Here is a 27,201-nt window from a genome sequence, read left to right on the forward strand (position 1 = left end):
TCAGGTTAATTATTACCATGCATTTTAGAAGCAGTTCTCTTGGAGCATTACTGGTTTCTCTATGGGGAATGAAGTCATTTCCATTTTTGCTAGCTGATGTTCTGCATTAACAATAATTTGCTCATTTGAATTGCACTGAAGGATTATTAACACACTCAAAAGAAAAAAATATATATATTGGCCAGTTATACTTCCTTTCTTTTCAATTTACCTACTACTGTTTTTTTGTTTTTGTTATTATTATTGTTTTTGCCAGATTCTCTTAAATCTCAAAAAACTTGACATTTCATTAAAAAATCACAGTTCTAAAACAACATGTGTTATAGGATGCACACAAACAGAAATTATGGATTGTTATTAATGATATGTTTTTAATGGATGTTCAAATCCAAAAGACAGCTCAGGCAAATTCATTTTCCTTCCATGGAACATAAAAATGGACATTGTAACTTTGACCCAAATAAACCTCTCTGGAAGTTGGAGATGAACCAAATGCCTGAGGGAGTTTGTGAGAGTTTCTCCATTAATCAATTGCACGCGCATCTCTTGAGGATGATTTTTATGCAATCTTTTCTTGTAGAAGATAAGAGCTTGATCTCTTGAGGTTTCTCTGAAAATGGAATTATGTTTCATATATTACAATATTTTCAATAACGATGTTTCAATATTGTCATGAACTCCTACTACCTTCATTTTCTTTGGCCAGTACTAAAAGACCTTATAGGTGAGAGAAAAAAGACGTCAAGATGGCTATCAAGAATGAGCAGGCAATATTATTTTCAAATAATCCATGTCAAAAGATAAAGGATTTCAGGATCATATGAAAATAACATTGGTCTCTGTGTAGAAGAATTAGCTAATAATTATCAGTGTAACCTTTCCTGCACTGAATTAAGATAAATGGTGTACAACTAATGGCGTAGAAGTGAATTAACTCTTCCTATCTCTCTACTTGCATTTAAGACAGTAGTCACCAGGTAAACAGCCATGCCTTTTATTTACAGAACAGAAGGTAGGAAAAAGACCCAAGAAGTATAATCTATGCTCTTTTGGTGTAAAGTATGTCCTTTCTCATTAAATATGCCTTACTTTTTATTTTAAATCTCAGCTAAGCAGTACAACATAGAAGCTAAGCACTGTGGGAAGCCTGGGGACATAAAGATACATAGTTACAGCCCTTGTTCTTAAGAAACTCAAAATTTATCAGGGGCTACCGACAATTTGAATTAAATGTGTTATTAGAAGAATAGTAGCTAAGAATTTGGAGTTGGAAAGGAATGGTTTTCAATGGTGGCTCTTCTATTTACTACACCAATGGCCAGTGGCAACTAACTTAACATCCCTGAATCTGGCCCTCGTTTGTAACCAAAATTAATGTGTATGGAGCCCCTTACCATGTATCAGGCACACTTCTAAGGATCTCCTGTGTATTAATTGTTTAATCTTCACAGTAGCCTTTCATCATCCCGATTTTGTGGATGAGGAACCAAAGGCATCTAAAGTTAACATAACTCACCCCGGGTAGGAAAGCTAGAAAGTGGTAAAATTACCATTACCTAGGGCAGTAGTACCTGACCCCTAGGTGAGGCAAAAAGGAGAAGATGAGAACCCCCTAGTGCTCAGCGCAGAGCTTGGCACAAAGCAAACACTGTAAGTTGGCCTATATTTACCAACATTATCCCTGTTGTTGCTGTTGTTGCTGTTACCATGACTGTTATTACTAATAATCCACTCTTCTTGTATGCAGAAGAAAAACATGAGGGATGAGTTACACATGAATAATCCAACTGACTTCACTAAGCCCACACTGAACATTTTTTTATGAAACAGGGTGTCATTAATTCTAGTAATTATAGCAAATATAAACTAATGCTTCAAAGGCTGATTTTCTTTCTTTTAAATTTTCTTTTCTATCAACCCCACTGCATCTCTCTGTTTGGAGGCATTTTATTCTGATAGCACTTCATTAAAAAACAATAATAACAAAAAAGAACAGTGGAGAGGCTCAGAGTAGGCAATGAATGAATTGTAAAATGATCAAGATACAGCAAAAATTGGATACATACTCAGCAAACCCAGAAATGCAAGAGAGGTTTCTAATATTTTCCAGCCTTCAGAAGGACTGAACATAAATGGAAAGTATATGCTGTATAAAAATATTACCGAGGTACCCAGTCGATTCAGTGAAGGAGGGGGAATAATTTCTTTCCCAGATACAACATTAGTCATTTTGTGTCATTTAGATTGAAAAAAAAAATTACTTTTTTTTCCACTTATATTTTAATTTCTTAGTCTGGTAAACGCTAATCAGTAACAGATAGAAGGCAATGGTGTCTATTTCAGTTTCTAACTGTAACTGAAGTGTGGTCAAGATATTCAATCTTTCTGAAAAGTGGTTTTTCAATCTCTAAAATGCAGCAACTCTCTCCCTCAAATAGAGAAGTAGTAAGAATTTCAATTAAGTAATATTAGATAAAATACCATGAGATCCATGGATGAAAGATGTTTCAGGGAGCTGATAATTATTTTTTTATTATTATGTCCATCGTGGAAGACCTAAGAGAGTTGATTTCTTCCTGTTAATAATTCCCATTCTTTCCAAATAATTGTTGGTTCAAACCTGCTGGCACGACAGGGACATGCTGCAGCCAGCTGGGAACACTGCTTGACTCTTACGTCTTTTCTTTCTTTAGTCTTTATGTTCCAGTCTACACATTTCCTGCTGCTCCGGGTCTGTGGTGTAGCAATAAGAATGAAAGATTTTCATTTTCTCTCTCTGTCTTTTTAATTAACGTCCTATTTCACTTATTATCACGAGTAGTTTTTTCAGAAAACAAATTGCAATTAAATCACATATTTATGAAATTTTCAGGAACAGATATGATGATGTTGGCATGAGTTCCAAAGTTCCAGCTACTTAACTGTGTTGTGCCCTGCGCAGATGGGAGCAAAGGGAAGGCTGCGTGGCCAGGCGTGTGGGTTTGGGTGGGTCCTGGTGGGGAGAGGCTAAGAGGTCAGTGTCGTCTGTGCTGGCTTGGGAGCCAAATTCACAGTTTAGCTCTTTTTCCCAGGAAATTTAGATGTCACTTCATTGAATGGTTTTTTTAAGTAATATTCCTTTTTGAGATACTCATAAGTTTAAGAAAATTGCAGGCCAAAGGGGATAACCAAAAATAGGAAATGCGGTGCATCAGACTGATACGAATTTAAAATTTCAGAAAAAGGTTCCATTGTTTTTCCCTAATAAACCTTAAAAACAAATTCCAGTTATCTATACTGAATTTCATATTTAGTGTTTCATATGCTTAAAAAATCTCTCAATCTCCCTCTTTCACATCTACCTACTCTCATCCCCGTACGCACTCCCATCCCCCACTCCACCCCACTCCACTTTTGTTAAATACGTACTCATGACCCAAAATCTGTCTCCATTTCAGTTATGGAGAAGAGAAAACACACTTTTCCTCCAAACTCAGTGTACCACTGTTAAAAATGCCTTGCAGGTCTACGGTTAAATTCTGGTACCATCAAAACCATTTACAACTTCCAAGCCCCAGTGTAGCAGGGCATACATTAAAATAAAGAAAAGATTTTGTTGTGAAGAAATTACCACAAAAAGAACACAGTAGTTCTAATAGACCAAGAAAAGAACTTCAGTAACTTAGGAAATTCGAATCTCTACTAGCAAGTTTATTGAGTATTTACACAAATGAATTATGCATTCAGAGAGTCGCAGATACTGGAAATGTCATCACAGAGATTTAAGACTGTGACTTGATGAGCCAAGTCTTTGCCCTACCCAATTTTCTATCATAGTGTTGTCTTGCTGAAAGTTCACAAGAACTGAATGCATATGCTTGACCAAGAACGCAAGATATCTCTCATAATGGGCCATATGCAACACCATCATGGCTGCATGCCATGGTTCTATCTTTATACCCTTAAACATTTGTTGTCTAATCTTATGTGAAACCTGAACATTTTCTTCTGCTTTATTTTTCATGTGGCTATCCTCTTCCTCACTTGGATTTCTCTGTACTACTTTGATGCACAGGGAGGGAGAATGCTGGTCAAAAGATGGCAATAATCTTTCAGATAGCAAGGAACTGAGGCAAGACTGCAAGGACTGCAATGAGGAAATTGTTAGAAGAGGAGAGCCTCTGGCCCAGGCTGCTGTGACTTCCCTTGGTTGGAAGGATATCTCCTTATCTGTGACAACAATGATAATACATTTTCTAACGCAAGATAGTATTGTCAGTTTATACCAACTTGACCTTCCATGGGGTAAAAACCATTCTTGAGGTACGAGTTCTATTAGGGTAATTCTGTTAGGGTAATTCAGGGGACATATTTGAGGAGGTTTCTGATTATACCTGATTTCATCCTTGCCAGAAACCATTCAAAGAAATCATGTTCATCATGATGACTCATGGTTTATAATACAAATTATGAGATGATTTTCTGTATATATGTATGATTATATATGTGTATGATTTTATAAATATATAATTCAAAAAATATATAATTCAAAAAAATTTAAACCTAAACAATAAGATCCACATTACCAGAGACTAACTTGTGCAGAGTTCATCTTCTGCCCATTGAAGAAACACATTCTTCCAGTCCAGTTTTATGCAAATAAAAATAAAGCATGTAAGTAACCCTTGAAGTTGGAGACTATAGTTATTACCTGCTTCAGAAATCTGAATTTTCATTTTTAAGTCTGACTGAACCGTATATGCTTTCTAAAACATGGAAAGGAGTCATTTCCTTAATACTTCATGTTTTAATACTGGCAGAATGAAGTTGTTCAAAGAAAGGATGGATAGCTGAACGTATTTGAAGCTTGAGGTTGGAAGAGATAATTTATAGAATTTATAGTTGGAAGAGATAAGTAATTATACTAGGTTCCAGTAGCTGTTGATATGTAGTTCTATCAACGTATGTGCACCAGAGAAGCACAAATATTAATCAAAAGAGATATATTCATAACACAAATTTCTGAATTTGACTCTAGAAATCTGCCTTTGCTATATTACTCGGGATAAATTTCTACTTGGGATAAGTGGATGAACGTTGTTCTCGTTTGAATTAGGTAACAAATATAATGCTAAACTTTCTACATTCCAGACACCCCCCAACACAAGCAGCTTTAGAATAGCTGATACTCACTTACTCCTACTTTGGAGGAACCTACAGTAAATTACTGTTTTATCCACTCTATCAAGCACCATGCCTTTGCTTGGCTGTTAAGGCTTTCACATTGTGATTCCATTTTCCCTGATCAATCTCATTTAGCACTTCTCCTTCACACCTACCACCGTCAAACCAGCAGGCACACTGTTCTTCCTTCATTCCACCTCTATGTCATGCCTCCACCTCTGAGAACCAGGCTATTGTTGCCCTAAAGCATCTTTACATGTCCACCCCGGTAGCATTTCTCTTATTTGACGTCTGTGACATGGTTAGTGGTATTTAGTGTACAGTCTACCCTAAATAGCAAAATTCTGCTAGTGTTGTGTCTTCAATTAGTCTATAAAGGCAGTCTTAAGAGCAGAGTCCTGGATAATGTTTCTTCCTATTCTGTAGTGCTAAAAATAATTTTTGAACAAAATGGATGGTTTTCAATAAATTATTGACTTGTGTGTTAGTTTGCCATGGCTACTGCAACACATGGCCACAATCTTAGTGACAACACACATTTATTCTCTTACAGTTCTGAAGTCAGAAGTCTAAAATAAGTCTCAAGGAGCCATAATCAAGGTGTTGATAGGCTCGGCTCCTTCCGGAAGCTCTAGTGGAGAATCAATTTCCTTGACTTTTCCACTTTCTAGACCTGCATTCCTTGTATTTCTTGGCTCATCCTCCTCAAAGCCAGAAGCACAGCCTCTCATTTCACTGGTTACACTGCTTTCTTCTGTGTCAAATTTCTCTCTGCCTCATTCTTACAAGGATACTTGTGGTTACATTTAGGACCCATCCTGATAGTCTAGGATGATCTTCTTCTCTCAAAGTCTTTAATTCAATCACATTTGTAATATCCCATATAAAGTAATACTTACAGGCTCTGGGAATTAGGACTTGAATATCCTTATGGTCCATTATTCAGCCTACCATGGGTGGCAACAGCAGCAGCAACAGAAGAAGTTGAGGCTGGGTTATTTACGTAAAAGGGTGTATAATTACAAGAAGAGGAAAGGAGAAAGAAGAGAAAAATACCAAAATGTATAGGAAAAATAGGGTTTTATGTTAAAAATAATCAGAAAATTCCAATTAATTACCTGAAGGGGATTACAGGAAATATTCATATAAAAATGTACTACAGAAAGGAAGAGAGGGGATAAATTGCCTGAAGAAGAAGGAGGAGGAGCACATACAGTTCATAACCCCCAAATTGTAACAAGTCCTAATGCAAAGTATTTTGAAGAGAGAGAAATAATTGGATCTAAAATAACTTTTACAAGTCTTTCATGTGGAAGTAATAAATTTCCTTGATAAATGAAGTAGAGAACTCCTTGATTTCATTTTCTATACAGCTAGGAAAAAAAATGCCTAGAACCATCCTATAGAAATTAGAGTCAGTGACTTTGAGAGTACTGATGATAGTAGTCTGTGCTTAAGTTTTAATCATAAATCCTAGCCCCTAAAGTTCAAAATATCCCCCCCATTTTGGCAAGAAAAGCGAAGTTTTCAAATCTGAGCATATAGGCTCATCAATTTTAGTAACTAACATCATTAACAATGTTTAGTTTAGTTACACTTTCCAATTTTGCATTTATTTTTCCAGATGGTTGTAGAATATTTATATCACAAAAGTTTTCCTTTTAATAATAATATGGGTTTCTTATTATTTTGCTATAATTTTCTATAAAAAAGTAAGGAATTTAAATGGAAGGGATTCCAAAATGAACGCAAACTTTAAGACCAGCTTGGGACGGGGGGGGGGGGGGGGGGGGGGGAGTTTCATTGCTCTGAGTTTCTTAAGAAGGATGTTGTCAATGAGCTCCTATGTATAAATATGGTTTGATGTCACCTAAGTAATAAAATTCAATTTACTTTTGTGCTTTAGTACAGCAATGGAGGATTGGAAAACTTCCCAGACTTCCAGGCTGGATATGAATTCTCACCTCCTTCAAACTTCTGTGTTTAGCGAGTGCCTTTCCCAATTATAGCTGTGTTCTGACAGCAACTAACCATTGCCCTGAGTGATGGGCAAAGAAAGCCAAGAGCTTCGAGGCTAAAAGAGATAAAAGAATGTGATCTCCAATCACACTCTCAGCCAGGGAGGATTTCTTTTGGGTTCATGCTAATGTTTTCTGTATCAGGGGCCAATGGGTGTGTGTAATTTGCACAGATGAGTAATGAGAACATAGTGGATACATTTTAGGGACTTAGTAGCTATAAGGTGATGGCAAATTTAGTGACCCCATTTATTTTTGCTCTTGTATGAAAATAGCAACAAATAACCTAATAGTAATAAGTAATTTACCTCATTAATAGAGTGGCAAGTTTCTTCCTAAGAAGAGCACATTAGTGATTATGAAAAGAAGGCCTCCAAACATTTTTTTTTTGACAATTTGCTTTAATAATATTCCTAGCCAGTCAGTCTTTCTAAACTTTTTTTTCTTAAAAGTAAAGAGAACCTGAGGATTTTTTGAGTTGAATGTTAACCTTTGCACTTCAGGAAATGTTATTTACAAGTGAGAAATTTGGGAAAACCTAATTACTGTATATATCCAGACTGAACAATCCACAAAAGAAGTGTTAAAACAAAATGTACACTCAACTCTACTTCATCCTAAATCATTGCCTTTAAACATTAATGAACAACACCTAATTATCTGATCTATGAACTAATTGAGCCATTAATAGATTTTGGAAATATAATTGCATTTGTCTGCTTTCTGATGTGCAAATCTGACCTTTATAATCATTTCTATATCAAATTCTTTAGTATTAGTTATTAGTTTTTTTAATCACTCAAATATTTAAAGAACTACAGGAAACCAATCTAAATGAACCATTTTTCCATTTTCAATCCTTTGTAAATTTATTTCTGAGATAATTATATCCTCTTTGAAGCTTTTTTATCATAATTCTACACTTGCTGACCTATGATTTTAAAATCCAACAAGAGGGGACTCTTATAAACCAGGTTTTCCCAAAATGTGCTTGATAGAACATTTGTTCCACAAGACTGTATTAGGTGTTCTGAATTCAAATATGTTTCAGAAAAGTTGGATTAAATAATGTTGCCAAGATTCCTTTATTCCAGTTCTCTTTAGAATTTTCATTATTATAAATGCTCATTGTAAATGTCCACAAAGTGAGTACTTTATACTATATTTCCCAAGGAGGTTGGTCATGACTTTTCTTTCCATTGCACATTTTAAGGGATTAGACTTTTTGAGGTGCCCATTAGTTGCAGGAATTTTTTAAATGATATCTTAGATAACTAGAACTAATGGTAGCAGGCCCCCTTCTGTGGTCAATAGAAATAGTGGCCAACCACAAGTAACTTAGCAACAAAGCATATGGGAAAAACAAGCTTTTTTTGTTTTTTTCTTTAATCTTAGTACAGGTGCTTCACAAAAGAGGATATCCAAACATTAAATGAACATGAAAAATAACAGAAAGGAAATGCCCATCAGTTGAGAATTGAGAGAGGCACCTGGTTGGCTCAGTAGGTTCAGCCTTGACTCTTGGTTTTCAGTTCAGGTTGTGATCGCATGCCTGGGGAGATCCAGTCACACCCTCAGTCTCCACCTCAGCAGGGAGTCTGTTTGAAGATTCCCTCCCTTTGCCCCTCCCCCCACTCATGCTCCCCAGCACTCTCTCTCCCCCCTAAAATAAATAAATATATTTTTAAAAATAAGTAGAATTGAGAAATAAATTGTGGTATTTTCAAATAATGAAATACTATAAAGCAATAAGAATGAATCAACTGCAGCTTCATAAAACACTATGGATACATCTCAAAAACTTAATATTGAATGAAAAAAGCCAGACACAAAATATTATATATTTATGATTCCATTTATGCAAAATTCAAAAATCAGGAAAACTAATATTTTTCATCGAGGGAGTGAGAAGGATGTCTGCTTAGGTGTTAAAACCATAAAGAAAAGCAAAAAATAATTACCCAACAGTCAGGACAGTGGTCACCTGCGGCAGGGAGGAAGTGAGAGGATGGTGATTGAGAAGAGCCACCTTAGGTGTAGGGTGGGTGTTCGGAGTGCTGGAAATGTTCTATTTATTTTCCTAAATTATTCTTTTACTGGGCGTTTGCATTGACATAAATATTAGAGCCGAGCATTTGTGTTCTGTACATTTTTCCAAGTGAGAAGAAAGGAGTTATTTGGGGCTGTTGCAAGTTCATGAGGCTCAAAACTTAAATCCAAACAATTTTTCCTTTTTATTAAACCACTTGTGGAGGGGCACCTGGGTGGCTCAGTCAGTTAAGCATCTGCCTTTGGCTCAGGTCATGATCTCGGGGTCCTGGGATTGGGCCCTGCATCAGGCTCCCTGCTTGGTGGGGAGTCTGCTTCTCCCTCTGCCCCTCCCCCCAGGTCATGCACCCTCTCTCTCTCTCTCTCTCACTCTCTCTCTCAAGTAAATAAATAAAAATCTTTAAAGAAAAATTTAAAAAACACTTGTGGAAAATCTCTGGCCTCTCTATCCATGACAGTTCTATGGCAACAGGGGAGAATCAAAGCACCTTCACACATCAGACTATTAAATTTCAATTCCCTTCATAAAAGATTAATAGATGTGATAACACTTAGAAAGCCTAAAAACATACAAATAGAAGGCTTATTCCCCAACAATACCTTTGTCTCTCTATGGTTACTACCTTCTTCTCACTGATAACAAGTAGCCTCTACAGGAGGAATATCAAGTCATTTCCAAGGCACCCCACAGGAAAGGTGGTCACGATCATGGAAAGTTAACATCTGCCTTTACACTCAGATACGCCCTACAAAATACAGTAAATTACAGTAGTCATTGAGAAGCTATCAATAACTGTATAACATAACAAAAATTAACAGGCAAGGCTAGAATCAGACTTTAGGGTTTGTTGATTCAATAATATCTAAGAACAATGTTTCTCTATTCCCAAATGCCACACTCACCAATCTCACCAGACTATCCTATGACTAAAATCACATTTCTTGAGTCATCCTTCTTAAATATTTAGGTTACATCTCCTCTACACCTTGGCTGTAAATCAGAGGTCTCTGAGTGATTTTCACATAATCAAATGGCATGTCATTTATGGGGTGGAAGCCAGGATTAATGACCTTTAATTTGAACTCAGATAACCTTAACTCCCCATGAAGGTAAAGAGAACAGAAATTCTGGATGGGGACAATTGGTCTCCTAAACCCCATTTTGGTGATTCCATGCTAATATGCTGTTGCTGTTAATGATGATGGTGATAAGATATTTTTAAGGAAAAACAATTTAAAACTATTTATTGTGTGCTTATGGAATGCTAGGCATTTTACTAATCCCTTTACCTAAATTATCCAGTTGTGTCTTTATAGGAACCCTGGGTTTTGTATCCCCATTTTACAGGATTAAAGTTTAATTAACCTAAGCTATTAATGTGGGAAACTTCTAAGATACTAGGAATAAAGACAGAAACATTCACAGGTGAGCTCTCATATAACTCTGTTACCTAAGGTTGAGATAGCATTGAAATTGCTGCCAAAGTGGCAGCAAATCCATAGCTTGCTTCTCAAACTGTGGTCCTTAGTCCGCTGGCATCACAATTATCTGAGGGAGCTAGGGGTAACATGCAGTTTCTAAGGTTCTATCCCAGGTTTACTAGAGCAGAAGCTGTAGGTGTAATGTTTAAAAATCTGCATTTTTCACTGAATTTCCTGGGTGACTCATATGCAAGCCAAAATTCAAGAACTATTGGTCTGCACAAAAGTGGCAATGAAATTGTTAGAGTAAAATCCTGAACAGCTACTATAAAGATGGGAAGTTTAATATTGCTTTACAGAAAGCATTATAACTTCTATCACTGGAACAGTGGAAGAGGGTTATTGTTTTTAATACCGGATTCAGTCTAAAAGCCTCTTTTCTGGTCCAAAACTTATTCCCATTGATGGATGCATCAGTGTTCAGGAGAAAATCAAAGAAATACAGAGACAGAGCTAACTCACTGCTGAGAAGGACTGGAGTTAGATTTTCGCACAATATATTGAAATATAACTTCCTTAGGAATAGTTCATGGAGGAAGATACTTCCTATTGAAATCAGGGCTTTGAGCAAATCCTGGCTACTCTTAGTTTAATGTTAAAGATGCATGAAAACTATCACTCTTTCATCACCTGTATGGGACACAGACAATTATAGTGGCATGTCACTACATAGTTAGCTCCCTTGAGCAGAGCTGGGTAAAATTTCCACCTGTTCATAATGATGAAGCTTGGCAGTTAATGCCAGAACCACACTATATTTTTTTGTATTTGCCATGTATATGTATGTAATTATGCTGAAGTTAAATGTCTACTAAATTGTATAGAGTTCTTATTCTAGGGTGGGTTATGGCAACCCACAAACACCTTTCTGAAATCCATAGTTAGAGACCCCTTTTCATGTTCTTGGTGAAGATCCATGAGCTGGCTAGATCCCAACTGACAGCTGTATTCCAGGAGCTGAGGCTCAAGCAGACAGGGTAAGTCACCCGCATCCTGAAAGAATGGTGTCCTGACCAGTGTTATTTCTCCCTGTATTATTCTCCGTTGTGCCAACAGGTCTCATCAGGATGCCATTTAATATAAGGATAAGGTGAAATTTTCTGAAGAACTTTTTGTAACTTGAGTAGTTCCTATTTGTTTCCTGAAACCTGAACTGTATTTATTGTACATTTGATTCCCCACCCACGGAATGTAGTAAGACAGCTGTGTTTTAAAACACAAAAACATTGTGCTTTTCTGAAACTACAAAGTGGTGATAGTTTCACAACCTTGTGAATGTAATTAATGCCACTGGATATGCACTTTAAGATGGATAAATTGGTAAATTTTAGGTCATGTGTATTTTACCACAATAAAGAAATAAAATTTTTAAAGAAACATTGGTACATTCAGATGCATAAAAGGCAAGTTGGAAGCTGCTTCTGATAGCTGTTGATGGCTCCCAGCTTGACCTCTGCATTCTGGAAAGGTTACTTAACTAGCTATTTATCATTGTTTTCTTGATTTTCATCAGATGATATTATAAAACTGGTATTTGTAAGTATCATAACAAATAAATGTCTGCCTATATTTCTTTTCCTTCATAAAGTAAATATTCATCAAACCCTTACTGTCGATGAGACACTGTACTAGGCACTACTCTAAAGGCAAAGATGAATCAAACAATACCCCTGCCCTCCTAGGATTCGTCATCTAGCAATAGTGAAGTGAGAAAATATTTGCATGCCTTCGGAATACCAGGCATTGCCCAGGTGGAAGGAAAACATAGAGGACAGTAAGACATAGTCTCTGTTTTTTTGGTGAGTTTACTATCCAGTGTAGGGAGACAAACATGAAACAAACTTCTTCTTATGTAACACACATTCCAACAGAGCAAGAACAAAGGCTTTAGAGATCAGAGACAGTAGGGAGAAAAGTCATAAATGAGACTGATCTTGAGGCATCACGACCTATATTGGGAAATGCATACAGTATGAACACATTTAGGGCTTTAGGTGAATCTGGACCTCAGCAGTTCCAGGCACCATTCTAGTCACACAGGGCAGATTTATACAGACCCTGGGAAAATGCAAGTACAGCACTCAGATGTGGTCACTAAATTACAGTTCTAACTAATGCAGTTAGCACAGCCACAGTTTTCTGACTTCCATATATATAGGAATGAAACTCCGGGGATTAGGCTGGCCCAGGACTTTTAAATGCCCAGCCACGAATAGGACTAGCTCCGTGACTTTGGATGAGTCATTTCACTTTGCTGAGCTCTAAAATGATGGTATCAGATGCTGCAAAGATAAGGTCTATCTCTGTTGTGATCTCTTTTATTTTTCCATGTGACCCAATACTTTAGATATGAGAACTTAGAAAAGTGGTTGATAAAGCTAAATGTTTCTTTAAGATTAATAATAAGAAGAAAAAAATCAGCACTGCCTCTGGAAACTCGAGTGCCAAGGGATAAGTGGTATCTAATAATTAATAAAAAGTGGTTGTGAAGCATTTTGTGAATATAAAATGCCAGATAATTTATAAATATTTAAATAGTTATTAAATTTAATATGAATATTACATAGATACCATTTTGATTTCCTATGCCACTTTATTGCCTCAGAGTGCTTCACTGATATTAATTATGTTACTGTTGATATTATTGCTGTTAATTGTATGGTTTCTTGAGGGGTAGATCCCAGGTAAAGAGGAGAGGACAAATTGGAGCAAATAAATTAGTTGTATGATTTTATTACTAGAAGACAATGTACTTCTGGTTACAATGTATTGGAGATTTAAGTCAATTAAGTGCCTGGTTTGTAGGGTTCTGTTTTTACTTAGATCTGGTTTTGACTTTGCTTCTTCTGGTCTTATTCACTTGATTACAAACTCCTCCAAGTGACACATCATTTTCTTCATCTTTGCATTCCTCTGAAGTTTCTTAGTCCAATCTACTTGACTGCTTTAAAAACAAACGAAAAATTTACTAAATCATCAAGAGGAAGAAAACTAACACAGTCAATGCTCACAGGTCTCCGTGACCCCAGGTCATAGCTCAGGACCATGCCCACATCCTTGCAAGGAGGCATAACCATCCCACTGGGGAGATGAAGAAACAGAGAAACAGTGGCTAAAGAGAGCATAAACTTTTCCATGTAATGAATGAGGGGCCCACCTCTATTCAATGTCTTTTCTCATTAATTAATATCATCTCTATAGACAAACACAAGTTAATAAAAAAGTGGAATTGTTTGGGACAGAAATTTGTAAGTAATTATTGGATTTTTTAAAAAGTCATTCTTCATTGAGAATTAGAAAAGACTGGCAACTTGACTAAAGAGAAGGAAAGAAAGAATAAAAGGAGGAAGCAATGGGGAAAAGAGGGGAAACCCCAAACAGACCCAGAAAAGCAAGAAAACATGTAAATGAAAGTAAGGCTGTGAACACTTCTTTGTAGGAAGGAAGACACACCAGAACTCACAGACCACCTCAAGGTAGTAACTCAAGTAGGGTGGGAGGGAGGATCAGGAAGAGAATTTACCTAATACCCTTGCGGGCTTAGTTGTGGAGGTGTGGTGGAGTCTATAAGCAAAACCACAAAGCAAGCACAGGAGAAAGTAATTGGCTTTGCTGATAAGAGGCAAAGAAGAGAGCTGGCTGCAGGTGGGCCCAGTGATAAGCAGAATCTATGATGCTGGGAAGACTTGATTGGAATAGTTTAATAAAAGCATGTGACTGTTGCCAATTAGTAGCTAGAAGTAAAATGTGATTCTGCTGCTAATTTCGTATCCAAGTAGAATTATACTGTGATTAGGCTAATAGAATGGCATTGGAAATCTGTAGGCATTGCTTTGGAGACTCACTATCTTGCAAGCAGCTGAACAGAAGCAGTAAAGCATCACTATCTCCACCTTACCTGGCCCAGGAGAGGTTCATGCAGAAACAAGCGTGTGAGGAGGCAGCAAAAGAAGGGGGACAGAGGACTCCCAAGACATACAGGAAAAGGGTGCAAACTTCAAGACCCAGCCCCCAAAGGGTCCTGAGTCTGTTGGGAATTGTGTACCTTTCGATTGCAATACCTAGAGGGACTTTTAAGGGAGTCTGTGAATAATTCTTCTACAACCTGCCAAGTGTATTGCTCTGCAGGAATCCTGTGCCTATTAGACAGAGTCTCTAGGAGAAACAGCTTAGAAGTGCCCTCTGCAAGATGAAGCCCTAGTGTTTTAAACCAGGAAGGTCCTGCCGGGGATTTCTCTGACCAGGGTCAGCCTCCACTCCAACTCCTGTAAGAAAGGAGGAGAGGATTCTACAACGTAGAGATAAACTAGTCTCTGAGTGTACATATAAATAAATGGTCCAGCCTGACCAAAGAAACAGGGTGTTCTCTTCTATTCTTCACACCATTATAGTTCTCTTTTCCCCTGACTCCTGCCACTTCTCTCTTCTGCACTGTCCACATTGGGACTTGGATTAAAGGCTGATTTACATCTGTTGTGTGTCCTAATTTCCCAAGAGTGTATGAATGAATTTACAACAAAGGAGCTCTCCTTTTATTTCCGTGAAATGTGATGCGCAGTGTCACTCAGCAGCCAGTGACATGTGGGCTAGCAATAATAAGGTCTTGCCTTTTGAAATAATCTGTGAACAATCCATATTTAACTGTTCTTCCTATTCAAATTAATTCAGATATTGAAATTATATTGCAGGGCATCTACATTCTTAAAGCATCAGGCAACCTACAGTGGCAACCTGGTAGAAATGACCACTACCTTTTCTTTGAAAAAAAAAAAAGAAGCAATTTAGCAGGTACTTAACATGGTACAAACCGAACCCAACCTGTAAAAGGACGTCAGCCTCCTGAGACTTGTATAATGATAGCTGGTTCTCTCAACAACGCTAACACCATCCTAATTTCCACCAAATCCAAGTACATAAGTTAGCCCTGTGGTTCTTTCCCTGAGGTAATAATACTTGCTTGATTTGGAAATACCAAATACCTTCTTACACACTAAACAAATAAAGTTGAATTTCTTCTACTTCTACATCTCAAGAAAACTGTAATTTCTTTTTAAATCAGAGGGTCTGATGATGACTGGCTTAAATTTCTTTAGCTCAAGTTCATTTATTAGCAATAGACCTGTAGAACATACAAGGACCATAATCAAACCCTTGAAGTGTTGTGATAAGGAGTAAGTCTGAGTTATTATAATAGTCTGATGTGGATTTTTACTTTATAGATTCTGCAGTATAATTGAGAAGAAACTGACTTGGTTAATTAAAGAGGTCAAGTTGTTGGGCAAGAATTTATTGAATGAATGAGTGAATGAATGAATGACAGTAATGTATGCAGGTAATAAATGCTAAAATAATAGAAATTCAAATGAATACTCTTCTACCTAATTCTCTCTTTCCGTGCTGTGGAAGCAGTAGTTGTAACATTTATCAGTTTGGGGGGGGGGGGTATATAAACATTATTCCAGACATTTTCTAATATATATGGTAAGCAGAATAATGGTCCCCCAAAGATGTCCATGTCCTCATCCCTGGAACCTGCAAATATGTTTCCTTACATGGTAATAGGGATTTTGCAAATGTGATTAAGTTAAAGATTTTGAGATGAGATTATCCCCGATTACCCAACTAATCCCAAATGTCCTTATAAGTGAAAGAGGGAGGCCGGAGAGCCAGAGTCAGAGAGAAATTTAAAGATGCTATACCACGAGCTTTGAGGATGGAAGAAGGGACCACAAGTCAAGGAATACAGGCAGCCCAAAGAAACCAGAATAGGCAAAGAAATTAATTCTTCCCTAGAGCCTTTACAAGAAACACAGCCCTGTCGACACCTTGATTTTAGCTCAGTGAGATCCATCTCAGATTTCTGACCTCTAGAACTGTAAATAATGTACATGTATTAAGTTACTAAGCTTGTAGTAATTTATTATGGCAGCAATAGGAAACCAATACAATGCACATATAATCATCTAAAGTATCCATCCCAGGGATAATACAATTGAACATTACTTACCCTAGGTTAAATACAATAAGAATCAGAGAATGGGGAGAAAATAATGTTCATAGTGCCTAACTCTGTGGCACATAATAAATACTTTACTGGCATTCATTCACTTGATTCTAAATATCATTCCCATTACATAACCCACATTGGGTTCAATGACTAGCCCAGGATTATACAGGTAATAGATGGCAAACTCTAGAAGTGACATCTTATCATATATTAACCTCTAATACAGGACATCTGATCCATTTTGCTAACATTTTTTTTTTAAATCAGGAATGATCAATCAACCAGAACCTAATTGTATGGCATACAGATTACTTGCTATTATTAAGGTTCCCCACATTCTATCACAATCATCTCTGTGAAACTCTCTCAGTGCTGACAGTCACTCTTGTTCTTAATCACTGTGCCAGAAGCGATGTATCTACAACCATGCAGAAAAATAGGGGACACAATCAGGGTTCTATCTTGCCCATGTCCTATAGTTTGTTTGTTACAAGCTATCACATCAACATTGGCTTAGCAAAGTCCTAATTCAAGCCAAGTAGAGGGCTGGATGCCCAGTTATTGAAGCAAAAGTTAGTGTGGACACAATTAGGTCGCAGATAGAAATCCGAGTTAGAATATAATGAACATTAAAAAGAAGCAAAAAACAATAGGTTAGAGGAATTCGAATGAGTTTTCAATTAATTCTTCACTTGTTTTTAAGATCCCTCATAGTAAGAATTGTATCTAGATTCAATTTTAAATCCCCAGAATCTAATGCAGTTCACTGAACTTAGTAGAAGTTGATTAAATGTTCATTGACTGCCTGTAAGCCAGAAAAATATCTCATGGACATTGTTTCATTGCTCAGGAGCCTCTTTTGAAGGCTCTGAGATTTCTTACATTGGTCTTTAAAATACAGCTCTATGACTCTCTCAACTTGACATTTTGAGTGTTGGCAAACCTACTTTGGCAAATTTTCTTTCTTACCAACAAGAGAATGTTAGCATGTCTGCATAGCTTAGTGTTGTTTCAGAATCTTCTAAGGACATAGCAGCTTGTTCACTTTGTTTTTAAAAGAGCAATAAACAAGCTAGGGAGAAATACAATCCATGATAGATGTAGCCACTGTCCTAACATTCAGAAAAACAAAGAAACCCCAGGATATTGAACTAGAAATGACCACAAGAATGGTCCTTTAAAATCTAAGCTTTCTTACAAATACTTACAAATCAACAAAAATTACTTACAGGAAATTAACAGAGATATCTAACATAAAACTTATTTTTGGCAAAGCAGCTATAACATTGAAACCCTCAAAATCTTTAGAAAGTACAAAAGAATGAGTAGGCAACCGTACTAAATCCTGCACTTAGCTGAATTTTGTGTCGACCAGGGCAAGTTTTCTAAAAGTCAGTGTCTTAACTATTCCCGATTTGAGATCAACAAAAACAATCTGCATGACCAGCTAGAAAGGAAAAAGCTCCATAAGTAGAACAGAGCCTAGGTCAAATCTCTGCAAAATCTTCCTCCTGTTCACACTTCACTTGAAGGAATCCCTCCCAACTGGCTGAGTGTAGGTTAAAATGAGCAAACCAGTGGGCACTAAAGACTCTGAAAATGGAGAGTTTGATGTCTCAAAGGGGATCCATCAATTGCATAAAGGGATGGCAAACCAAATTCAAAAGATGGAATGGCTGAGAGCAGGATAAGGATGGTGAAAGCCCACTGAATTCTTCCTGCTCCATGATACTCTCCTCCGCAATTTTCTTGGCCAATTTAAGTCTTATTGTTTTTCTTCTTTTGTTCTACCTTTCCAAACCACTCTCTTCTTTTCACCTTTTCTATTTCTCACCTTTATTACCATGTACAATTTTTTTTTTCTGTCTGCTTCTTTCCTCCTATTGAACTGACCATAATAAGGAGCTGAAGTATATTTTTGTTACTTTTTGTTGATGGAATAAAGTTTTAAGTTCTTTGCTTTTCATTCTGTTAATGGTCAGATTTGACATTGTGATACTGTGATTTATAAATAGCATATATTTGGTCAATCAGATTTAAAATATGTATTTGGTCTTTGTCCACAATCCCTGCCTCACAGGTCCCCAAACCCTTGGAATTTCCTGAGTGTGGAGAGTGATAAAGGTGTCCTTTGTTTTGTTAATGAGGTGACTTTTGGAAATACCTAGGGGTGAGGCCTGTTGTCTATGGAACCAACCTTGCGATGGAACTTTTAGCTTCCCCACCTGTTCCAAGGAGGAGAGAAGGGGCTGGAGATCAAATCAATCACCAATGGCCAATGATTTAGTCAACCTTGTCTATGCAGTGAAGCCTCCATTAAAACTTGAAAGGATTGGTTTCAGAGAGCTTCTGGGTTGGTTACAGAGTAGGGATTTGAAGAGCCATGTGCCTGGACAGGGCATGGAAGCTCCACATCCTTTCACCATACCTTACCCCATGCATCCCTTCCATCCGGCTGTTCCTGAGTTATGTCCTTTTATAATAAACCAGTAATCTAGTAAGTAAAATGTTCCCCAGAGTTCTGTGAGCTGCTCTGACAAATTAATGGAATCCAAAGAGGGGGTCATGGGAACCTCTGATTTATAGATACTGGTTGTAAGTACAGGTAACAACCTGGGCTTGCAATTCGCACCTGTCTGAAGTGGGCTGGAGTAGACAGTGTCGGAATTGTTTGTTAGTGTGGAATGAATACACCCTTGAAGATGGAATTGGGTCCAGGAACACTTTTTACACATTTATGTACATCTTTCCTTTCTTAATAGAGTTAGGTCATTTTAAGTTCTTCAAAATTGACAATTTTCTATAGGTTGCTCTTCAGAAACAGGGTTGCCACCCTTCAGTCAACAGACCTTCTAATGTATCTGTTTTTCTTCACTCCCTTCACTGCCATAGAGGTAATCCAAGTGGACCTATATTTCAGAGGGAGAAGCAGAGCATGGCCAAGAACACTCTTTCTCCAAAAGGAACAGTCATTCTGCTAAAATGCACAAAGAGCAGTTGTGAAATTTTGCTTGGGGATCTAGATTTAATTTCTCACTGTTGCACTGATGGGAGTATAAAAGTGAGAGTTATTTTACTGGCATGTGTTTCCTTTAAAATAACTTTCATTGTCTAATGGTAATGTGAAAACATAATTTCGACTCCATTTAGATTTTTGTTACTGACCAAAATAGGAAACTCGTTGATGCCCGAAAATATCTCCTTATGATTCAGGTAATATCATCTCGGATAAATCGGTATGAATTTCAAACTCTTGAACACATTAAAGACAAAGGCCCCTCTATTCCAATGGGAATGTAGAAAATATGAATAAATCATAATGTTCTGATGTTAAGGTATTACTAGAGGTCAAGTGGACTTCAAGCTATGCAGCAATTTCTTATCTGAGCATTTTAATAGAATTTCATTTCTCTTAAGAAGGATAAAAAATTTTGCCTCTTGTATTATTTTCAGATGAGAGATACTCATTTGAATTAATATCAAGATGCATCCCACGCAGAATTTTAAAAAATCATCAATCTGCCATCTTATCCACATTATTTTGTACCTTCAGGCTCTTGATGTAGTTTTTATGAACAGGATTCAAATAAATTGGCTCTTTTTCCTTGGTGGTTTCTTTAATTACTTTGTTATTATCCAAGGAACTGGTTTAATTTAAATGAACACTGTGTTCCTGCTACTACTATCCAGAGAAAACACAGACTCAGAACATGCTGTTTTGTAGTTAAAGTGTATTTCTCTGCGTGGGGCTGCCAGAACTGGGCAGTTCAAGGCATTTTCATATTTTATATAAAGAGCAAATCCAACCCATCCTGTGAAACCAATGACTTCCCCCAAACTCTTATTCACTTCACTAGATAACAAAAAATAAATAGTAAATATATAAAGACTTGTTTTAAGTAAATCTGGTAGTATTTCATTCAAGGCAAGCAATCCAGCAAGACTATATAGTTCTTTTCCCTCCAAACATTTTTATAGATGTTTTAAAACCGATTATTGGTCCAAGTTGTCATAAGTGATCCAACACCACCACCACCCCCAACCCTCATGCCCCACAACCTCCCAGATTTCTATGTTCCACAGAGTCTTATCAAACACTTATTTGAAGCTGAGATGTTTGCAAAGGTACAGGATTCTTCTCCTCTTTGTAGCTTTTATCCAATGGAAGTATAGCACAAATTTCAAAGGATCTTAAATATATATGTATGTGTGTGTATATATATATACACATATATACACACATATAAATATTAGGATGTTATAAAGTATTTTACAGACACCATGAAAATATAAAATTGTATTTCATTTCCTTATATAGTTACAGTTTTCAATCCCAGCTCCATCTCTTTAACTAAAGCCATGTGTGAGAACAGCAAGTTTAATCTTTGAAAACACTCTATTTTGGGCTATCAACTGAACCCCTATAGAAATCACGGCGCTTCTCCTGTTGCAAGTAGATTGGAGAACAGAATGCACATCTACTAGGGAGGAGGAGTAAACAGAGCAATTGGGGGAGTTCTTTGCCTGTAAACAAACAGCAGTCTCATATTTTGTTTCATTTTACACCTCTCACCTGTGAATTTACATTTCTGTCATAGAATAGAGTCTTCTTTTTTTAAATGTCAAAACACGTATGCTAAAACATTATCCTTTGTCAGAGGTGACAGGAAGCCCTGTGGCACTAGGAGAGCTGGCCCCTACCTTTAAAATGGTGGCAGAGACTATATATGGCTATTGGACAGGAGAAACATTGTCACTATTTGTATGTTTAAGTGTCAAGCTAGAATTGTAGTTAAGAGCTGCCTTTTGAAATCAAATATACCTAGATTTAAATTTACATTTCCCCTATTGCTGTGTGATCTTAGTTCCTTTAAGCCTCAGTTTTCTCATTGCTAAAATGGGAATGTAGGGGTACCTGGGTGGTTCAGTTGGTTAAGCGTCTGACTTTGGCTCAGGTCATGATCTTAGGGTTCTGGTATGGAGCCCTATATCAGGCTCCCAGTTCAGTGAGGTGTCTGCTTCTCCCTCTGCCTCTGCTGCTCCCCCTGCTTGTGCTCTCTCTGTCTCTTTCTCAAATAAATAAAATCTTTAAAAATAAGTAAATACGTACATACATACATAGATAAAATGGCAATATAAACAGTATGGCAGTATAAACAGGTTTTGTGGGAATTCAATATGAAAAAGCACATGAAAAGCTTAGCATGGCTCCTGGTCCATAAATGCTCAATATCATCATCATTACTAAAGCAGGCTCAAAAATTTTCATGATCCCCTGAAGCAGACTGTCTGCTATTGCCGCAGGCATTCATTCCCCCAGACAGTGTTGCTCACCTGTAGCTCTTGGACTACCTGCATTAGGCTCTCTTAGGGTGTGTGTAAAAAGTACAGATTCCTGGATTGCAACCCCACACACCAGAACCGCTGGATGTCAGGCTAGGGGTCTCTACTTTTAATAAGCTTACTAAATTTGAAACTACTGCCTTAAATGAGGGCACTTCTCATCCCATCCTCCAAAACACGTGACTGACACCAACCACACTTGACTCAAGACAGCTACAGTCATTTTGGATACCTGCTGAGTCCTCTTTTACACAGTTACTTATTCAGGTACAGAGTTAATGAGGAAGTGGTGTTAATGGAACAAACTCTACTAAAGTGCCATGCCCAGAACCCCCTGTGTGTTTGTCTCCCACTGGTCTTTAGCTAGGTCATTTTATGTACCCGCATCTCATTCCTTCTTTCTGCTGGTAAATCCTGCAAATCCTTCAAATCTAGCTCAGAGCCACTTCTTCAGGGAAAACTGCCCGAAAACTGCCTGACCACATTCCTTTCTCCATTTTTGTATTCCTACACCAAATAGCATCTGTTAAACTCTTCTGGCTATTAATCACATGGTGCCTTGTTTGTACTGTTTTATTTTAAAGCTTACATTGCTACTTGCTCACTCACATCTCATGCATATCTTTGTCTTTCTACCTCTCTCAAGAGGGTATAAATCTCTAAAAGGCAAATGCTCTGTGTTAGACTTCTTGGACTTCTCATTTGTCCTTGAGTATTAAACACGGGGCTCTGGAGTTCATTTTCTGGAAATATCTGTTGACTGGGGAAGTGTGGATCATCATGTACACACTTCAGGTTTTATTTGCAGTGTATGAGAATTGGAGGTCTTGATATTTCCCTTGATTAATCTTAGCAACACTAACTAAGACAACCAGATATTGTATGCCTCCTGATATGAGGAAATCTACAACATCATCAACAAGACATTCTTGCTTAAAAAATTGAACCTGAGTCTAAAATGTCTCTAGATCTAACTACCAGTTTACAGAAAATATGAGGGATGGAGTAATAAGGTCAACACCACCTTCCAAAGTCATCAGTCAAATTCAGAGAGTAGGAAGTGCTGCTGGACAAACAACAAATCAATGGCTTAGAAAAAGAGGGGGGAGGGGCACCGTTAACAAATGAAAGGGTCTTGGGAGACATTATTTGCATTGAATGAGGACAAGGCATTTCAGTAAAATGAGTAATTGCTTTTAAACTTTTAGGTGTGAAAATGGCATGGTGACTACATTTTTATACGCTTTTATCAGTTCGATATGCATACTGAAATATTTACAGGCTAGTGAACTAGTGTGTTTTAGAGTATTCCAAGAAAAAATATGGGGGGTAGATGAAACCTGACTGTCCAAGTGTTGATAATTGTAGAAGCTAGATGGTGGGTCCATGAGGGTTCTTTATACTAGTCTCTCTATTACTGTATATATTGGATAATAAAAACTTAAAAGATACTTAGGCAGAAAAAAATTTCATACTTATTTTTCAGATGGAAAGAGAATAGAAAGGCTTGTTTTAAATATAAAATGTCTTGCTTTCAAAGCAGAGAGAATTTTTTTAAGGGTACCAATTGGAATATTTTAAATTCATTATTTATGTATCTATTTATATGCCGACTTGTTCCACAAAGGATTTGAGAAAGAAGTTTTGGGAACAGATATAATTACTCCAAAAAAATGGTTTATGCATTCGTTCATTTAGGTCATTGGGAGGAGGCTTTAGCAGCAGGGTCTCTGGTTGCATGTACAAAGAAAAGAAAGTAATCTAAGGGACCCCCTCACCTGGATGATTCTCCCACGTCAATCAGGCAAAAGCCTGATTGAACAGATGGGCCTTAAGCCATGCCCTGAAGGTCAGCTGACTGGGTCAAAGCAGAGGACAAAACAAACAGAGTCATATGCCCTTCCTGAAAGATCTTTTCTTTCTGGCAGAAGCAAGTAAGTGAAGTACAGGCATTAAAGCCCTGGTTGACTGATTAAAAATTTATTCCATTGCTACTTCCAAAGAGGATTTGGGGTGGTGTCACAGAAATAAATTCTAAGGGCCTCCTGCCCCAAATCTGGGGGTGGGGGTTGGGGGTGGGTAAGAAACATGACTACAGGAATCCCTAAACTACATAGGCACAACAGGAACATGCCAGGAAATGCTTCAAATACTGAGAGTTAAGACAAGGTTGAGATGTTTCCTAAAGCACCAGAGTCTAAACTTCATTAATTTCCCACAAATCCGGGGAGACACCTCTGAATGGCTACTGTATTAGAATGAATCATTTGAAATTGCCACTGTTTCACTGCGTTGACTGAAGAGAATGGCAATTTCATGTGGTTCAACTTTTAATAAGTCAATTGAATGAATAATTCAGATGAATGGTGGGGTGGCAGTTAGAAAAGGGTACCAAGAAATGTAAATAAGAAAAGACACAAGGGAGAACTAATAGGAAATAATGATTTAAAATGAGAGATAAAGAGGACCAAATCAAAGGGTTTTTTTTTGTTTTGAGCCTGGGTAGCTAGGAATATTACAAACTGATTATTAGAAATCAGAGAAGAAGGGGAGCCTGGGTGGCTCAGTCAGTTAAGCATCTGCCTTAGGCTCAGGTCATGATCCCAGAGTCCTGGGGTAGAACCCCGCGTCCTCCCTGTTCAGCAGGGAGTCTGCTTCTCCCTCTCCCTCTGCCCCTAGGCACCCCCACACCCCCATCCCCACCCCTCGCTCATGCTCTCTCTCCCTCTCTCTCTCAAATAAATATATAAATAAAATCTTAAAAAAAAAAAAGAAGAAGAAGAAGAAAGAAAGAAAAGAAATCAGAGGAGCCAGGATTGGGATGAGGAGGATGATAAGTTAATCACAGGTATGTTGATTTTAAGATAATTGTAAAATATTCAGGTAGAAATGTCCATTAAGCAGTTAGAGAGATAGAAGGTAATAATTTGAAAACAAGATTAGAGACAGAAATAAAACCAACAGATAAAGGTGTAGATAGTTAAATATGAGTGTGTGGATTTGTTCACCAAGGGAAAGAATCTGAGAGAAGAACAGAGGCCGAAGACTGAAACCGGATGGGCGAAAAGAGGAACTCAGAGAATGAGACTAAGAAAGAGTACTCAAAGATGCAAGAGAAGCCATGTGTCGTGTCAACCATTGAAACAACAGTTCTTAACACAATTTCTGCAAAGAATCCAGGTGATTTGAATAATGTGGTTTAAGGTCAAGGGTGACCCCATTGACTCTACCCTCTTACCTTCACAATTTATGTTTATTTGCTCGTATGAGGAAACAGTATACCCAGAGTATTTCAGCCATGGCACTGGGGTTTTCTAGAACCATATTTAAAAAGTATTCTCTCTCTCTCTCCCTCATCTCTCTCTCTCAATCTCTTGCCCTAATTTTTACATTCTGTTTGAACATTGAATGTTAAGGTGTTGTTGGTTTTTTTTTCCTTTTCTTTTCTTATTAGTGTTTTAAATTCTACGGTAAGTAACATGGTGGCAAACTGAATTGACAGAAGGTAATTGCAGCTGCTGCCGGCCTCTACTCTCACATGACTGGCTTGCAGCCTGTCTCAGCTGTATGCCGAGCCGAGCCAGCGCAGCCTCTGTGACAGCCCAAGCAGACCCTTTGGTCATGTGTGTTTGCATAGTGAGGTCTCCGCAAAAATCCCGTGATCACCCTCCCTTTCAAGGAAAGTTTCTGTAATTTAGAACAGGTCTGCTGGATAAGTGCACTTTTTCCAGCCCTAGGAACTACTTGAAGTCCTGGAAAAGATGCGCATTTTGAAGATTCCCTAGGGTTTCATCATGCTTTGGAGGAATGCCATTGTTTAGGTTGCTACTAATATATCTGAAGTTTTCCCTAGTTAGATGCTCACTGCCAGGACACACGAGGAGGAAAGAGAACCAAGGGGGAAGACTTTGCTTTCATTCACCTTGACCTCCAATCACAAAAAGACCCAGCGCTTCTTTTTGAGCAACTCAAGCTGGCTTTTCATTCCATCTGACCTCCCAGCAAGAAAGGCTTCTAGTTGAACACCTGGACCTAGCCCCAGCAGTTCTGGGCCTGGTCCCAGCCCTGGCACATCTCTCAGCTGCACACGTCCTGACTTCTGCTCTCCTTTATTTCAATATAACCATCCAAACTAGAGAGAGTGGGTGGGATAAAAGGGAACTAATAGGCCCTATATGGTCTATGGTCTTCAGGATGCCTGGAGATTGTGTTTGCCTAATTAGTTCTGCCTCACTCTCAGTGTGGATAACCCAGGGAGCATCATGATTGGTTTGACAAAGTTAATGGATGATCTGCCGTGAAAGCTTGATCGCCGAGGAGCCAGCCGCAGCTCCAGCTGGAGGCTGAGTCCCAGCTACGGTCTTTCTGCACTTCATCTCACACTTCTTGTGCCTGCACGGTAATCCCTCTTGCAGAAGCTTGAGCTTCTTTGCTCCACAAAATATAAGCAGTCCTCATCTTTTTTCCTTTATGCTAAGCCCCCATGGCCTGCAGCTGGCTAAATTTGGAACAAGCACCATATCTGAGAGTGTTCCAAGACCCTAAAAGAAAGAAACCTTCAGACTCCCATTGCCAGACAAACAACAGAGAGTTAAACATCACTTAACTTCAGTCCATGCCTCTGAAATTTGTTCATTGTATCAGTGTTTGACACAATGAGAGAGAGTGCCTCCCAGATCAACAGCACCCAGGATTCCGTGAATACGGGTGGCTTAGAAAGTTCATTTCTGTGTAACTCGGACCTTGTTGGATTCTTGCTGTCCTGGGTCCTCTGAACTAGCTTGCAGTTGTGAGTTTGACTGATGAGCATATCACACAAATGCCACCCAGGTGCTGGAGCAACTCTGATAGTAGTAAGGCCCTTTCTACAGGATTAACCGGGGGCGAGGGGTATGGAGCAATTTATGTCTATAAGCAGCACTATTTTACACATTTTCTGCTTATTCAGTCAGCCAACACTTATTGAATACCAGCCCTGTGCCAGGTACTGGTCTAATTTCTGGAATACAATAGGAAACTAGATAGAGCACTTTTCCTAAAGGAGCTTTCATGGTCTAATGGAGAAAGCGGGCCTGTGTTATACATTTTCTACCATCCCTACCCATTATTCCAGACATACCATTTATGGGAAGTGGAAGT

At 37.9% G+C, this 27,201-nt stretch overlaps 1 long non-coding RNA gene across 2 annotated transcripts in view; it reads left to right on the plus strand.

Annotated features, from left to right (window-relative positions):
• The window catches only part of LOC125281050 (uncharacterized), a 147,561-nt gene that overhangs the window by 95,569 nt on the left and 24,791 nt on the right, over positions 1 to 27,201 (plus strand). The window contains exon 3 of one of the 2 annotated variants that reach the window (XR_008957751.1): positions 25,075 to 25,242. The exons of the other annotated variant lie outside the window; for it this stretch is intronic. This is a non-coding gene — a long non-coding RNA (uncharacterized LOC125281050). The remainder of the gene's footprint in view (positions 1 to 25,074; positions 25,243 to 27,201) is intronic. 2 annotated transcript variants of the gene reach the window in all.

This window comes from Ursus arctos, unplaced genomic scaffold (genome assembly GCF_023065955.2).
Source record: "Ursus arctos isolate Adak ecotype North America unplaced genomic scaffold, UrsArc2.0 scaffold_6, whole genome shotgun sequence".
In the NCBI taxonomy this organism is placed as follows: Eukaryota; Metazoa; Chordata; class Mammalia; order Carnivora; family Ursidae; genus Ursus; species Ursus arctos.